This window comes from Trachemys scripta, chromosome 4 (assembly GCF_013100865.1).
Source record: "Trachemys scripta elegans isolate TJP31775 chromosome 4, CAS_Tse_1.0, whole genome shotgun sequence".
NCBI lineage: Eukaryota > Metazoa > Chordata > Testudines > Emydidae > Trachemys > Trachemys scripta.
In genome coordinates this window covers 138832454-138849358 of record NC_048301.1, presented here as the reverse complement: position 1 = coordinate 138849358, position 16905 = coordinate 138832454, and the positions used below count along the sequence as shown (strand labels likewise).

The 16905-nt window shown below is 51.0% G+C and overlaps 2 pseudogenes; one reads left to right on the top strand and one right to left on the bottom strand.

The window, feature by feature from the left end:
* The window catches only part of LOC117876585, a 101138-nt pseudogene that overhangs the window by 47197 nt on the left and 37036 nt on the right, over window positions 1–16905 (top strand).
* LOC117876091 lies at window positions 5857–15206 on the bottom strand (annotated as a pseudogene).

Genomic DNA, 16905 nt, shown 5'->3' with positions numbered 1-16905 from the left:
GGAGTGTGTGTGAAGGATTTGAGGGGATGAGCAGTCACTCAGGGTTTGTGTGATGTAACCTGGAAAACATGTCTGTATTGTGTCACAACCCGATCCCTGGCACTGCTGAGCTGGAAGGGGTGAATGGTGCCACCCAGCCTTTAGTCTACAGACAGTCACAGACGCGTTAGGGCTGAGGGCTGTGCTAAGCATTGACACTGAAGCAATGTAAGTGACAAAGGTTTCATGCCACAGAGAGGAGGAGGAGAGGGGATGTGACAAAGGCCATTCCACCCCCTCTTCCTCACACCCAGCCCATACACCAGGGTGCTCGAAGTCATGGCCTGCAGGACAATTTCATCTGGCCCCCAAATGTGTCCACCCCCCCCACAGCAGCTGCCTGGCACGCGGGGCAGTTTTAGAGCATTACAGTGAAACGCTGCAAGTGACAGAGATCTGCTCTACGCAATGGTGTCATCTCGCACTCATTGTACGTGACTGGTCCTGCCCTGCGCCATTCCCAGCTTTCTCCTTGGTCGCTGGGGACAGGTTTCTCCAGTCTGAGAGGTCACGTGCGAAGTGAAGCTTGAGAGGACTCTGCCAAGGGCCAGTGATTCTGGGATGCTCTCGCAGGCTGCAAGCAGGTTTTTGCCTCTTTGAGCTATGTCTAGATTCACGTGCCCAGCGCCACAGGACACCAGCACACACATGCCTTGAGTCAGGAGGGGCAGAGGCATGAAAACCCATTTGGTGCCCCTTACCTTGGTATGATTTTCTGAGGTGTGGGAAGTCTAGAAGGTGTTGTGGTCTATGGCCGGACAGGCTTGTCTTTCTAACCAGGTGCTTGTTTGCCCCCCAGCAGCCAGCTCACACAGTCTCTCTCTCTTTACCCTCCTCCCCGCCACTAGTCCATGTATCCCGTGACATCAGAGCGAGGGCAGGGGAGACAGGGCTCAGGAGAGCTCTCAGTGAATGTCTTAGAGACAGCACACAGCGTCTCTCAGAAACTTCCCCAGCAGCCAGCACGCAGACTGACTCTGTGTGTTACACAGACACACACACACACAGTCTCTGTCTCTTTCACACTCACCTCCGAACACATACTTGTTTTTTTATTGTTTCTTCGTGATACTTCCTACAATGCACATATATTCTCTGCAATTTTATTCCTCCTAAGTGTGTAACTTTAGTGTTTTGACTGGTCTATGCATTTCATGATTTTTATTTCTCTTGCACTTAAATTTAATTCTTTAATTAGTGAGTTCTAAAATGGCTAACCTCTCCTGGCTGCAGTAATTATCCCTAGGGTAACTTAAAAAAAAATTATAGCTAGGTTTTTTGTTTCTACTGGTGGCGCACATATCTCAGTGCACATAACGAAATGTATTCTGCAGATGGATGGAAAAAATGAGAGGGAACATTGCTCACAGCCCCAATGCCCTTTCCGTTACACAGCTGGGGAAGCTGAGGCATGGTGGAGCTGTAGTGACTCGCTTCTAGAACTGAAGCGAGATCTTCTGAATCCTACTGCACTGTCCTATCCACTAGATAAATGAGACCCCAAAAAACAAAGCATTTTACAAATACATGGAAAAGCACAGGAAAACAGGGACAGCCTGGGCCCATTACTAAATGAGGAGAGAAAGACCATAAGAGAAAACGCAGCAATGGCCGAACTGGTAAATGCCTCTTTTGTTTCAGTTTTCACCAAAAAGTTAGCAGTGATCGGTCGACTTAACATAGTGAAGATCAGTGTCAATGGGGTAGGATCTGAGCCTAAAACAGGAAAAGAAATAGAATGTTAGATTACTTCCTCCATTATCTTTCCAGGTACTGAAGTTAAGCTTACTGGTCTGTAATTCCTTGGCTTGTCCTTATTCCTCTTTCTATAGCTAGGTACTATATTTACCCAGTCCTCAGGCCTCTCTACCATCCTTCATGAGTTCTGAGAGATGATCGTATTGTCTCAGAGATCTCTTCAGGCAGTTCCTGAAGTAATCTAGGATATATTTCATCAGGCCCTGCTGAGTTGAAGACATCAAACTTGTCTAAGTAACTCATAACTATTTCTTTTCCTGTTTTAGGCTCCCACAAGGGGCTGCTGTGACACCAGAACAGAGAGCAGCTGGCTTACGGCTGGAGCAGCCAGTCACAGGGAGTGGGGGGGGGGGTTCGAGGCTGCTTTCGTCACAGCACCCTACCTGTGGGCTGAGGTCTGAAGGCAATGGATGGGTGAAGGGGATGGACAGAATGGAGAACACAGGGCTGCTGGTGGGGTCATAGGAGCTAGTGGGTGACATTGAGCCAGAGTGAATGCAAGGGGGTGCAGGGCAGATGGGGTGTGTGCGCAGGGAGACACGGGGATAGGACAGAGCCTGACTGAATGTGAGAGACCAGGGGTTAGCCACAGTCTCCATGGCCTCCTCAACTCTCTAACACTCACTCCCCTCCCCTCAGCTCCTCCATGACCCCTGGCTCCCCCAAGCCTTTGCACTGCTTCTGAGGGGCACGGGAAATACATTTCTATGTTGTAGTTTAAATGAATTATTACTCAAAGTTCTGTATTAATATGTCTGGTGAGGAATCTATTTGTGAAAAATCACTTCCTCAATCTTTTTTGTTGTCCGTATTGTTACATAGTTCCTAACAGGTATTTTGAAATAAATTACCAAAATAACTGAAACTAGTGTGATTATAATGTGGTATTTTGACACAGAAAATATGCAGATGAAAATATTTTTCGCAAAATTTTTAGGCACAGAATTCCCCTAGGAATAATGGGAAACTCTCTCTAAGCACCTCCTAGTGACAAGTTCATCAGCCCTGATGGTCAGTTAGGCCTTAGAACATTTTGGTTGGTTCATCTTAAAGATTTACACTTCACACAGGCTTTTCCCCATGACATTTGAAAGCGTCAGCTTGTTTAATAGCATAGCAACACCTGGTTAAACAGACCTTTGTTACACATCAAGTACATAGTGTGACAGGTTCAGTCACAGGGACCCCCTTGAGACTGTCACTTGATGCACTGGGGTGCAACCTTCTGCAGTTCAGACACTGAGGGCTGGTCTACACTAGGGAGGGAAATCGATCTAAGATACGCAACTTCAGCTACGAGAATAGCGCCCCCCCCCCCGTCGACTCCGCTTCCACCTCTTGCTCTGGTGGAGTTCCGGTGTCGACAGGGAGCACGTTCGGGGATTGATTTATCGCGTCTAGATGAGATGCGATAAATCAATCCCGATAGATCGATTACTACCTGCCAATCCGGCAGGTAGTGAAGACGTACCGAGATTCACTCAGCCCAGGAGCTTCTAAGTTAACAGGGACTTTCCCAGCGCCCAGTGTGCTGCCTTTCTGGGAGCCTGAACCCCAAATAAATCCATTTTACTCTGTATAAAGATTATACAGGGTAAACTCATAAGTGTTCACCCTCTATAATACTGAAAGAGATGCACAGCTGTTTGCCCCCCTCCCCGCCCCCAGTAACAATTACCTACCCTGGGTTTATTAATAAACAAAAGTGATTTTATTAAGTATAAACAGTAGGATTTAAGTGGTTTCAAGTAATAACAGACAGAACAACGTAAGTCAAAAAGCAAAACCAGTTGAAGACACTCATTGTTTACTTCCCCGGCTTTATATAGAATTTCCCTAACACCTTTATTTGGAATTCCACCCCCACCCCTCCGAAAAGTACCATTTTCAAGATGGATTTCAGTATCAGGTGACAGAGTCACATGTCTCTGTAAGACCCGTTGTGACGTTGTGCAGTCTATATGGTTTTATAAAAACTTGATAAGTCAATATAATGTAACTGAGACAGTTTTAGAGAAAATACGGTAATAAGTGAATGTAAGTAACTGGGATATGCCTCATGCAAAAGGTCTCTTGTAAGGTATCATTACAAAGCTTATAATCTACTGAGTGTGATCATCTGATTTGTATAAATGTACCACTCTTGTATCTAAAACTAGAAATATAAAATGTAACTCTGAGGGCCTATTGTAATTGTGTAAAGTGTGGACCATTAATGATGGTTTGGAATCTTGATGACTCCCATTGTCTGCAGATGGCTGTATTTACCTGTGAGTCTTCCTGTATATGTGTGTGCTGGCAAGTGAGTAATGAAGTCTTGCAGTGACATGTGATCATGTCACCTGAACTGGAATCCATCTTTAACCTGGTGCTTTTCCAGTGAGGGGGGGTGGAACCCAGAGAGACAAAGAGTTCCCGCCTTATGCAAAAGATATATAAAGGGGGGAAGAGAAGAGAGAGGGGGAGAAGCCATCATGAAGAATCCCCTAGCTATCACCTGAGCTGCAACAAGAGCTGCACCAGGGGAAAGAATTGTGCCCAGGCCTGGAAGGTGTCCAGTCTGAGAAAAACTTACTGAAGCATCTCTGAGGGTGAGATTATCTGTATTTAGTTTGATTAGGCATAGATCTGCGCATTTTATTTTATTTTGCTTGGTGACTTACTTTGTTCTGTCTGTTACTACTTTGAACCACTTAAATCCTACTGTCTGTATGTAATAAAATCACTTTTTATTTAGTAATTTACTCAGAGTATGTATTAATACCTGGGGGAGCAAACAACTGTGCATATCTCTCTATCAGTGTTATAGAGGGCAAACAATCTATGAGTTTGCCCTGCATAAGCTTTATGCAGGGTAAAACGGATTTATCTGGGTTTAGACCCCATTGGGAGTTGGGCATCTGAGTGCTAAAGACAAGCACGCTACTGCGAGCTGTTTTCAGGTAAACTTGCAGCTTTGGGACAAGTGATTCAGACCCTGGGTCTGTGTCTGGAGCCAGACGGGAGTGTCTGGCTCAGCAAGACAGGGTGCTGGAGTCCTGAGCTGGCAGGGAAAGCAGAAGCAGGGGTAGTCTTTGCACATCGGGTGGCAGCTCCCAAGGGGGTTTCTGTGATCCAACCTGTCACACCCGTCTCCATTCTTCCTGGGTTAGCCCACAGGAAGGCTTGCAGGTAAACAAAGTCATTCACGACTCAGTAATTCTGAAGCACCCTTAGTGGCCTCCACTTTATATGTCTACATCAGTAGTTCAAGTTCATACCTTATTCTCCTAACTCCAGACATAGAAATAAGTCATGCAAACAAATAGGATGAACACACTCAGTAGTTTACAAGCTTTCTAATGATATGTTACAGGGGACATTTAGAATAAAGCATACTCCAGTTATGTCATATTCCTAAGCATATTTTCATAAAGCATATGGAGTGTGACGTCACACACAGTTCTTCATCATCACATTTCTATTTAAAGTACAGGTCTGTCGCATCGTACGCTGGGGTTACGTTCCGCAGTCAGCGCGTAAAGAGAAAATCACGTATAGTCAAAATTACATTGAGTGTCATGGCGGGCAGAATCGCCCGCACTACAGGTACAGTATTAAAATTGTTGTTTTTCTTTTTTTGTTGTTTTTGCCGACCACGTAAAGCTGAAATCGCGCATGTTAAATGCACGTAAGATGCGACAGACCTGTAGACAGTGTGAGCAGTTCCTGAGTCTTCTTTCAATCACACGCACCGAGCTGCCCTCCCGCCCCCCGACCAATCCAGGCTGAGGCAGGACTGCAAATGGCACCTCTAGATGTCACGCAGGAGTCACCAGCTGGCTGGAACCAAAGTAGGTGTGGGGGAAGTTCCCAGCTGGGTCCCATCTAGATGGGGGAGTAGGTTTGTCCTGGGTGCATCCCAGGTAAAATGTGTGTGAGAGAGAGACAGAGAGTGAGAGACCTGGCTGGATCCCAGTGAGATGGGGGAAGGGGATGACCTGGCTGGATCCCACCTAGATGCAGGGGGTCCCTAATGGAGTAGCTTGTGACCATCTACTCTAAAATCCCCTCACCTGTCTATTCTTCCCCACGCTGCTCAGCCAAGTCCCCTTCTCTGCCCAACACAGTCTCAGCACAGCTGTGCGGCCGCTCCCTTGTGTGCGTGCGCTGATGCCTTGTCAATGCACTGTTGCTGCTGAAGTTCTTGCCGCAATTACGACAGCTGTAGGGCTGCTCCCCTGTGTGTGCGCTGATGTGCTCTCAGGCCTGAAAGCTGTGAAAAGCCCCTGCCACAGTCAGCACAGCTGTATGGCCGCTCCCCTGTGTGCGAGCGCTGGTGTATTTTCAGGCACGAAATCCGTGAAAAGCCCCATGCCGCAGTCAGCACAGCTGTATGGCCGTTCCCCTGTGTGTATATTCTGGTGTCTTTTCAGGCATGAAATCCATGAAAAGCTCTTGCCACAGTCAGCACAGGTGTATGGCCGCTCCCCTGTGTGCGTGCGCTGGTGTATTTTCAGGCCTGAAATCTGTGCAAAGCCCTTCCCGCAGTCAGCACAGTGGTAGAGCTGTTCCCTGCTATGTGTGCGCTGATGCTTAGTCAGTGTACTGGCACTGCTGAAGCTCTTGCCACAATCGTCACAGCGGTACGACTGTTCCCCAGTGTGCGTGCGCTGATGGTTGGTCAGTGTACTGGCACTGCTGAAGCGCTTCCCGCAATCATCACAGCGGTACGGCCGCTCCCCGGTGTGCGTCCACTGGTGTGTTCTCAGATCTGAGACCTGTGCAAAGCCCTTGCCGCAGTCGGTGCAATGGTGAGGCCGTTTCCTGGTGTGTTTGCGATAATGCACTCTTAAGCTTGAGCTTCGTGCAAAGTCCTTGCCACAGTCAGTACAGTGGTACAGCCGCTCCCCAGTGTGTGTGGGCTGGTGCAATCTCAGCCCTGAGATCCGTGCAAAGCTCTTTCCGCAGTCTGCACAGCGGTACGGCCGCTCCCCGGTGTGTGTTTGCTGGTGCGTTCGCATCCCTGAGATCTGTGCAAAGCCCTTGCCACAGTAGGCACAGCGGTGCGGCCGCTCCTCAGTGTGTGTGCGCTTATGTCTGCTCAGATTTGACCACGACGCAAATCCCTTGCCACAGTCAGCACAGCGGTACGGATGCTCCCCGGTGTGCGTGTGCTGTTGTGATCTGAGATCTGAGATCTGTGCAAAGCCCTTGCCACAGTCAGCACAGCGGTGCGGCCGCTCCCCAGTGTGCGTGCGCTGATGTCTACTCAGCTTTGAGATCTCTGCAAAGCCCTTGCCACAGTCAGCACAGCGGTGCGGCCACTGCCCAGTGTGCGTGTGCTCATGTCTACTCAGCTTTGACCTCTCTGCAAAACCCCTGCCACAGTCAGCACAGCGATACGGCCTCTCACCGGTGTGTGTGCGCTGATGTACTCTCAGCTTTGAGCTGTGTGCAAAACCCTTGTTACAATCAGCACAGCGATACGGCTGCTCCCTGATGCGCTTGCGCTGAATCTGGGTCAGTGTTTTGGCATTGCTGAACCTCTGCCCAGAGTTGGCACAGCGGTACAGCTGCTCCCTGGTGTGTGCGCGCTGGTGCTGTTTCAGTGTGAGTGGGTTGCTGAACTTCTTGCCGCAGTCGATGCAGCGGTGGGGACACCGGCCCATGGGGAGTCTCTGGTGTGTAGCCAGGTCTGGTCTCTGGCTGAGTCTACCCAGGAGATGGACGGTATGCAGCATATTGATCCCCGAGTGGGCTGTGGGATCCTGCTCTCCCTCTGTGCTCTCCTCACATTCAGACTGTCCCCTCGCTTCTCCCGGGATCCCGTGCCCTGCTGGAGAGAGCAGAGGCCATTCCGGTGTTAGCTCATCATTAGGGCTGCAGATTTGTCAAGGAAGGAAGGAAAAATGTCACTTCCCCACTTCTCAGTGACTGTTTTGGGGATGTGAACCTCTGCCTGCAATGGCGGCTCCTGTCCCCCAGGGCTGGACCCAACGCCTCGCTCCGGGCACTGAGACCTGGGCTGTGGGGTTACAGCGCCACTCAGATTTGCCCCCGCCCCCAGTTATGATGGTGGGGGAAAGGGACAAACTTCAGTGAAGGGCATTGCCACCCACATCCACTCTAGCTCACCCCAACCACTCTGCACCAGGCTGGGATTAGGGCTGCAGCGCTGGGTGGCCGGGGGGGCATGCTTCTTTGGGCAGCAAGTGCCCCTGGGCAGGGTGAGGAGAGTGGCAGGTTTTATTAAAAATCTTCAAGCAGTCACAGTAAATTTTGTGACCTGTGACTTTAACTAAATGTACTGAAACTGCACTGTAATTTTGGAGACAAAAGGCTGTGAAAATCTGCAGCCTGATTCATGTTGCTTCTACCCTATGTTGTTTGTGCAGCACCTAGCACCTGCTCCCATGTGTGCCATGCGCCTCTTGGGTCTTGTTTTATGTTTAAACTGCCCAGAATCCAGGCAGTGCCCTGACCCAGGACTAGGGCCCTTTGGTGCTCAGGCAGTTGAAATAGGGACCATGGTTTGTTTTCAATCCGAGTTTGTTTTCATTTCAATCAGAGGTTTTTATTTACATGGTGCTGGTTCTTCACTTTCTCCTGTTTTACAGCACGAGGCCTGTTCCCCACTTTTTGTGCTGTTTTAACAATACTGGTTTCAAAATAGTTCAGTTGAGGGGCTACAATCCCCTCATGTGGCCACAGTTAACTCCTTAGCACAACATAGCTTATTCCTGGGCCAAATGTTTGTTTCATTCTTTATGCAAAACTAAAACTAAACTAAAATCCTAAAGAATGTTGGTGGGCTTTTTTTGGGGGGGTGGGGAAGGTGGGGGTTGTCACATCACACAAAGTCACTCAAGGTTCGTGAGATGTAACCTCAAAAACATTTTTGTTTTGTTTTACAACCTGATCCGTGGCACCGCTGAGCTGGAAGGGGTGAATGGTGCCACCCAGCAGGCCTTTGATCTACAGACAGTCACAGACGCATTAATGCTGAGGGCTGTGCTAAGCATTGACACTGAAGCAATGTAAGTGACAATGATTTTGTGCCACCGAGAGAGCAGGAGGAGAGGGGATGTGACAAAAACCATCCCACCCCCTCTCCCTCACACCCAGCCCATACACCAGGATACTCCAAGTTGTGGCCCACAGGACAATTTCCTCTGTACCCCATGTGCGTCCGCGCCCCCAGCAGCAGCTGCCTGGAACACAGGGCAGTTTTAGAGCATTACAGTGAAGCGCTACAAGTGCCTGAGACCTGCTCTACAAAATGGCGTCCTCCGACTAGGCACGACCTCACACTTGTCATACGTGATTGATCCTGTCTTGAAATAAACTGGAGAGAGTCCAGCAGAGGGCAACGAAAATGATTACGGGGCTGGGGCACGTGACTTGAAAGGAGAGGCTGAGGGAACGGGGCTTATTTAGTCTGCGGAAGAGAAGAGTGAGGGGGGATTTGATACCAGCCTTCAACTACCTGAAGGGGGGTTCCAAAGAGAATGCAGCTCAGCTGTTCTCAGTGGTGGCAGATGACAAAACAAGGAGTAATGGTCCCAAGTAATGGTTTCTCAATGGGGGAAGTCTACGTAAGATATTAGGAAACACTTTCACTAGGAGGGTGGTGAAGCACTGGAAAGGGTTACGTAGGGAGGTGGTGGAATCACCATCCCTAGAGGTTTTTAGAACCCGACTTGACAAAGCCCTGGCTGGGATGATTTAGTTAGGATTGGTCCTGCAGTGAGAAGAGGGGTTGGACTAGACGACCTCCTGAGGTCTCTTCCAACCCTAATCTTCTATGATTCTATAAGTAATCAAACGTTCTATTTGTAAACACCTAGAAGGAAATAAAGGAACAGATAAGAGTCAATATGGATTTCTCAAGAACAAATTATGTCAAACCAACCTAATATCCTCCTTAGGCAAGTAACAAACTTTGTGGATAGGGGAGAAGCAGTAGATGTCACATCTTGATTTTAGTAAGGCTTCTCATACTATGTTGCATGTCCGTCTCATAAACAAACTAGAGAAATATAGCCTAGGCAAACCTACTATAAGGTGAGTGCACAACTGGCTGGAAAACCACCCTCAGAGAATCATTATTATGGTTCAAAATTGAGCTGAAAGGACATATCAAGTGGGATCCCACACGGATCTGTCCTGGATCCGGTTCTATTCTGTATTTTCATTCATTATTAGGACAATGGTGTGGAGCATTCACTCATGAAGTTTACAGATGATTTCAAGCTGGGAGGGGTGGCAAGCACTTTAGAGGACAGGATTACAATTCAAAAGAACCTTGACAAACTGGAGAAATGGTCGAAATTAAATAGGATGACGTTCAGTAAGATCATATGCAAAATATTACACTTACATAGATCAATTACACAAATAGAGAATGGGAAGTGACTGCCAAAAAAAGAAACATCTTAAGATGGTTACAGAAAGCTTGGTGGGATGGCATTCTCTCTAACAAGAAACTACTTATTAATAGTTGGTGGCTGTGAAATCCCCATTTCTTTATTTTTTGTCTTTATGGTCCCCACTTCCCTATTGTTTGTCTGTATGACCTCTGTCTGGTTCTTTGATTGTTTCTGGCTGCTGTATAATTAATTTTTCAAGGTGTAAATCAATTAAGGTGCTGGGATATAATTGTTAGAGAATTATGTTACAATATGTTAGGATTGGTTAGTAAAATGTTAGTATAATGATTGGTTAAGATACAGCTAAGCAGGACTCAAGTTTCACCATATAAACTGGGGTCCCAAAGGAAGTTATTTGGAAACCAACTCCAGGACACAGCCCCAAGCTCAGAGCTGCCAGACCTCAACACTCTGCCAATGACACTATGCAGAAACTGGAATCCCCCAGATGGACCTGATCCTGACTGGCCATCAAGAAAAGTTCATCTGGCTTATTGGGAATGGTGAGCATTATACGTTTAGCGTGTGCATTCTGTTTGTGGTGTTTGGTAATAAATAGACGTTAAGTAAGATATTACTGTGTAAGGCTCTTTCACTGGTAAAAGACACCGCAAACCCGCAGAGTGTAAGGTTATACCTGAGCCCACCGAACGGGTAAGGGTAGGGGCCTATAAACTGTGTGAGCGACAGAGAATTTTGTGTGGGTAACACTGATGCCAGGATAAGAAGTAATGGGCTTAAAGTGCAGCAAGAGAGATTTAGGTTAGACATTCGGAAAAACTTCCAAACTCTGAGGGTAGTTAAACACCAGAACACACTACCTAGGGAGGTCATGGAATCTCACATCATTGGAGGTTACTAAGAACAGGTTAGACAGACACGAGACAGGGATGGTCTAGGTAATATTTACCCCTGCTGCAGTCAGGGCTGGCTCCAGGCACCAGGCACCCAAGCACATGCTTGGGGCAGCACCTGGTAAGGGGCGGCAGGGGGAGCGCGGCGCGGCATTCTGCGGGGGGGCGCTCTGGCGGCGCAGCGCTGGAAGGGCGGGCCCGGTTGCGCGAGGCTCGGCGAGGGCACGGTGCTGGAGGGGGGTTCCGGTGGGGGGGCGGGGGGGGGGGGGGGGCCGGGGGCGGGCGGCGCGGGGGGGGCGGGCTCCGGCGCTCGGGGGGGGGGCTCGGGGGCGGCACTTTTTTTTGCTGCTTGGGACAGCAAAAAAGCTAGAGCCAGCCCTGGCTGCAGTGCCAGGAACTGGACTTGACTACCTACTGAGGTCCCTTCCAGTCCTATCCTATCTAGTCCTCGTTGTGCCTATCCAGCTGGGATTCCAACCAGACTATCTTCTCCAGTAACTCCTGGCTGAGTTAGAGCAGGGCTTTGTGAGGCACATGTCCCATCTCCATTGACAGACTCCAAGTAAGGGAGAATCCATTGCATCATGAGGGGAGCGCTCCCAATGGTTCATTCACCTCCTAGATAAACACTGGCCCCTAATTCCCAGCCTCAATTGGTCTCTCTTCTGGTCCCAGCCAGTGGAGCTCGCTCTGCCTTTGCCTTCTACGTTAAGAAGCCCTCTCCTAGCAGGTATGTAAACCAGAAGGGACTCACCTGGGGAGGAGCTCTCAGGCCCGGAGCTTTCCCTGGAGTCCTCAGCATCCCGGATCCAGAGCTCAGCTTCCCCTACCTCGATCCGGTGGATTAAGTCTGGTGTGGAACCTGAATAGCCTGTTTGGGGGGGGAAAGAATCAGTTTTATTACTGAAGTGTTGGGGGCAGTGACTAAGTTATACATTGGTGCAGCCCAGCACAACAGGGCCCCGATCTTGGTCAGTGTGTGGCTGCGCAGCACCTAGCACAATGGGACACTGCTCTCGGTCGCTGCTTCAGACGAGAGTGCAACTGATCCCAGGCAGGAGAATAATGAAATAAACCTTCCTTAGAAGAAACAACAAGGAGACCTGTGGCACCTTAAAGATTAACAAATTTATATAGGTACAAACATAGTAACACACCCATCTTTGCATGTGTATATATATCTGCCCACTTAAGTTTCCACTTCATGCATCTGATTAAGTGGGTCTTTTGGAGGGGATAGGGAGCTGTTACAAGCAGCAGGAGAGTTTTCTCCCTAACTTATTTGTCTAACTAGAGTCAGTTCTTAAGGCAGAATTGCTGCCCTCCGTGGCTGGACTGGGATTCCTGGAAGAGGTTGTTGCTCATGTGCTGTTTGCTACCACCGCTGTGCCAGGACTGAGGTACATAATAAACAAGTTACACAGAGATTAGCCCCAGGCTTTGTAGCCCTGAGTTTTCCTTTAACAGGAAGCCGGCCTGAAAGGGTCTGGCATTTGCCACCATTTGTGTGACGGGTTGGATCACAGAAACCCCCTTGGGGCTGCCAACTGATGTGCTGAGACTACTTCTAAGTCTGTTTTCCCTGGCAACTTGGGACTTCAGTGCCCTGCCTGGTTTGAGCCAGACACGCTAGCCGGCTGCAAACCCAGACCCAGGTCTGAACCACATCCCCTAACAGCTGCAGGCTTAACTGAAAGCAGCTTAAGAAGTGTTCCTGGCTCGAACACTCAGATGCCCAGCTCCCAGTGGGGTTCAAACCCCAAATAAATCCATTTTACCCTGTATAAAACTTATAAAGGGTAAACTCAAAAATTGTCCGCCCTCTGTAACACTGATGGAGAGATATGCACAGCTATTTGCCCCCCCCCCCAGGTATTAATACATATGCTATGTTAATTAATAAGTAGAAAGTGATTTTATTAAATAAAAAAGTGGGATTTAAGTGGTTCCAAGTAATAGCAGACAGAACAAAATGAATTACCAAGCAAAGCAAAATAAAATAAAACACGCAAGTCTAAACCTAATATAGTAAAATGCTGAATACAGTTAGAACAGGAGTACTTGTGGCACCTTAGAGACTAACAAATTTATTAGAGCATAAGCTTTCGTGGGCTACAGCCCACTTCTTCAGATGCAAAGCCCACTGTTAAAGGATCCCCCCCAGCTCCAAGATGGACTTTTGGAGTCACATGGGCAAGTCACAGGTCCAGGCATGACTCAGAACTTACAGGTAGCAGCCATGGTTCACATGCTACCTTGAAGTCTTCAAGTAGACTTCTTATGTGGATTGGAGCCTTCCAAGATCCATTGACCATTAAGTGTTTCTTGACTGGGCACTTAACTTGCACATTCCTTTCTCAAGAAGCTGACCAAATGCCTTACTAAGGCTACTTAAAATCAAGCAAGTACACAGCCAATATTCATAACTTCAAGTACAAACAACAAATGCATACAAATAGGATGAGTATATTCAGAAAATCATAACCTTTACGAGATGTTACATAGCCAGGGCCGGCTCTAACTTTTTTGCTGCCCCTAGCAGCAAAAAAAAGCGCCGCCCCGCCGAGCCCCCCCCCCGCGCGCCGCACCGCCGGAACCCCCCCCCAGCACCGCACCCCATGCCACCCCCCCGCCGAGCCGCTGGAACCCTCTCCCCACCGAGCGCTGCCCCCCCGTGGAGCGCCGCACCGCCGGAGCGCCCCCCCCCCGCAGAATGCCATGCCGCGCTGCCCCCCGCCACCCCAAGATTGGCCGCCCCTTACCAGGTGCCGCCCCAAGCATGTGCTTGGTTGCCTGGTGCCTGGAACTGGCCTGTACATGGCATATGTAGCATAAAACATATTCCAGTTATATCATATATACATTCACAAGCATAGTCCCATAAAGCATTAGGGGGTGCAAAATCACAATTTGGCTGCTGGGTGGCACATGGCAGCAGAGGCCTTGAAGGAACCCAGACATTTCACAGCTGTGAATAAAAGAAGAGAAATTGGTCCTTACCCAGGGAAACAAAGCCCCGGTAATTCCTCAGCATCTGGTCCCGGTACAGCTGCTTCTCTGGCTGGGATAAGAGCTCCCACTCCTCCCGGGTGAAATACAGAGCGACGTCCTCGAACGCCACCTGGAGCTGCTGGCACAAGCGTTACACTTGTGAAAGTTACTAATGACCCCCCTTAATAGCTAGTAGCCGTTATGTCAGCCAGCGGCCATTAGGGGGAAGCAGACACCTCAAGTACACAGTAGCCTGAACTTTTCAACTGTCTTCCCTTTCAAGGCCTTGAGGTAGTTGGAACTAGCCCTAAGCCGGTTTTCACTGACCAGATAGCAAAAGCACGGGTCTGGTAACCAACAATCAAGTGTTAACACGGCAAGGGCCTTTGTCTGAATGTGTGTAAAGGATTTGTGAAAATGTGTGTAAGACAGTCTTTGTACCAAGGTGCAAAGCTCTCCTTTCTTCTGCAGAATAAAGCAACTCCTCCTTATCCCTGTCTGGCTGTTATTGGCTCTTAGCTAGGTGGACCCTATATTTCGGTGACACACACTCTCAGTAGGGGACGCGGTTTCTAGGGGAGCGACTCCCAGGGAACCCCCGGCCCAGCAGCTGTGACCCAGGGAGACTCCCCCCCACCCCGCACAGCTCCCCGGGGACTGGGGGCCCTGCTGGCCGGGGACAGGAGTCGCTCTCGGCTCCCCACGGGGCTCCGGGGCGGGGCGCTGGGCGGGGCCCGAATCCCAGGGCCGGAACAGGCTCCTCCCCCCCGGCCGGAGTCCCGCCCCCGCCCCAGGCCTGTGCTCAGCCCCGCTCCCGCCCCGGCTCAGGCGCCTCCGGGCTCCTCTGCCCGGCCGGGGCCTCGCTTGGGGGAAGGGGCCGCGCCCGGCTCTGCATGTCCGCCCGGCCAGGGCCCCCCCGCCCCGGGGCCCCAGAGCCGCCCCCCGGCCCCAGCGCTCCGGCTGCTGCAGCCCCCAGCCCCGGGGTCACTAGCGCGGGAGGGACCCGGGTCCCAGCCCCCAGCCGGGACCAGCCAGTGCCCGGCCGGGGAGTCCCCGCCCCGCGTCCTACCTGCGCCAGCCCCGCTGCAGCCATCGCCGGGCTCGGCTCCGGCCCCGGCCGCTTCCTCCGGGCAGCGACTTCCCGCCCCGCGGCTGGTGCTTCCCCGGGACCGCCTCCAGCCTGCTCCCTGCCCTGGGGCTGCAGCCGGGACCCGCCCTGCGCACGGGCCGGGCTGCAGCCGGGAAGGCTCTGCCTCCGGCCCGCTCGCTGGGCGCTGTGGGACAAGCCGGTTCCAGCCCTGCTGCGCTCCCCGCGCCTGCGCTACCAGCTCCAGCAGCCGGGGCAGGCCCCAGCGAAGGGACGTTCTGGCCCCGCCCTCTCGGACGCCTGGGTCCCGAATCCAGCCTCGGGTCGCTCCCCCTGCGCTGGGAGTGGGGTCCCTCCGTGGCGGGCTGGGAGCGTGTGTCACAGGAGATCACACACACACACCCACGCTGTGTATGGTGTGTGTCAGAGCAGCGCTCGCTCTGTGTCTGTGCGCGTTACAGGCAAGGTGCGGGACTGGAGCCGTTTGTATAGTGGGGGACGGGGGTGCTAAGAACCAGTGAACCAAACCGTAATCCCTGTATGGATTGGAAACCACTTCAAACCAAAGGGTCACGCAGCACCCCTAATTCTAGCACCTTTGGTTCCAGGAGCTCTCACATGGATGTATTGTGTGTGTTTCAGGAGGGCTGTATGTGTGTGTGTGTTACAGGAGCTCTCACCCAGCTGTGTAACGTTTGTGGTTCAGGAGCTCATACCCATATCCCTGCCCAGTGTCATAGGAAGGGCTGCTGCCCCACACACAGATGTCATGTTCTGGCCTCAGGGATCATCCCGGCTGGCTACCCCAGCCCCTGTACATCGGGCCGAGCCCCGATGCCATCTAGACCAGCAGCAACAAATGGTCCAAGTTTAAACACATCAAGGGCCTGCGGGACGCCCAGCACAGCGGGTTCTTCCAAAAGTTCGCCCTGCTGTGCTTTGCCATGAAAGCTGCGGTGGGGAAAGAAGGGATGGATTCTGTGAGGGACACAGCCCCAGCCAGAGGGGGCGCTACAGAAGCAAGCCTTGACCACTACCACTGACCCTATTGCCCCTAGGGTGACCAGATGTCCTGATTTTATAGGGACAGTGCCGATTTTTGGGTCTTTTTCTTATATAGGCTCCTATTACCCCTCTACCCCCGTCCCGATTTTTCACATTTGCTGTCTGGTCACCCTAATTGCCCCTAACCTCTGTTAGCCCAAGGCCAGCAACATCGCTGGCTGCTGGAGCAGAGGATGCCGGTCTGTCGGGTGGTGTCTCTCCCATTCTCATCCTTCCTCCACTGGACCTTTCCTCTGTCCCACAGCACCTCCCCTAAGCTGGCTGGGTCTCTGTCCCCCTCTAGCAACTGCTTCACATAAGAGGGGAGAAGTCCAGTCCCTGTGGTTGATGCGGCCAGAGGTAACAGCTAACAGTGGCAGAAAAGGGGCAGATGGTTTGGGGCAGGGAGGGTCACCAGGGGCCTCAGGATGCCTGGGTTCTATCCATGGCTCTGGGAGGGCAGGGGAGGCTGGTGGGTTATAGTAGTGGGGGCTGGGAGCTGGGACTGCCCTGGAATCAGATCCCAGCTGTGTCTCACCCTCTCTGTGGTATTTCAAAGGAGAGATCCAACCCTGATCTGAACACCAACCGGGCCAGCACCATCAAGCAGTGCTGGAGCAAGAGCATGCCCAAAGCATCCACTGAGATGGTCATCAAGGGAGGGGAACATAGCCGGGTCATGCCAGCCCAATTCCTGGGGCAGAGGGGCTCATGGGCTGCA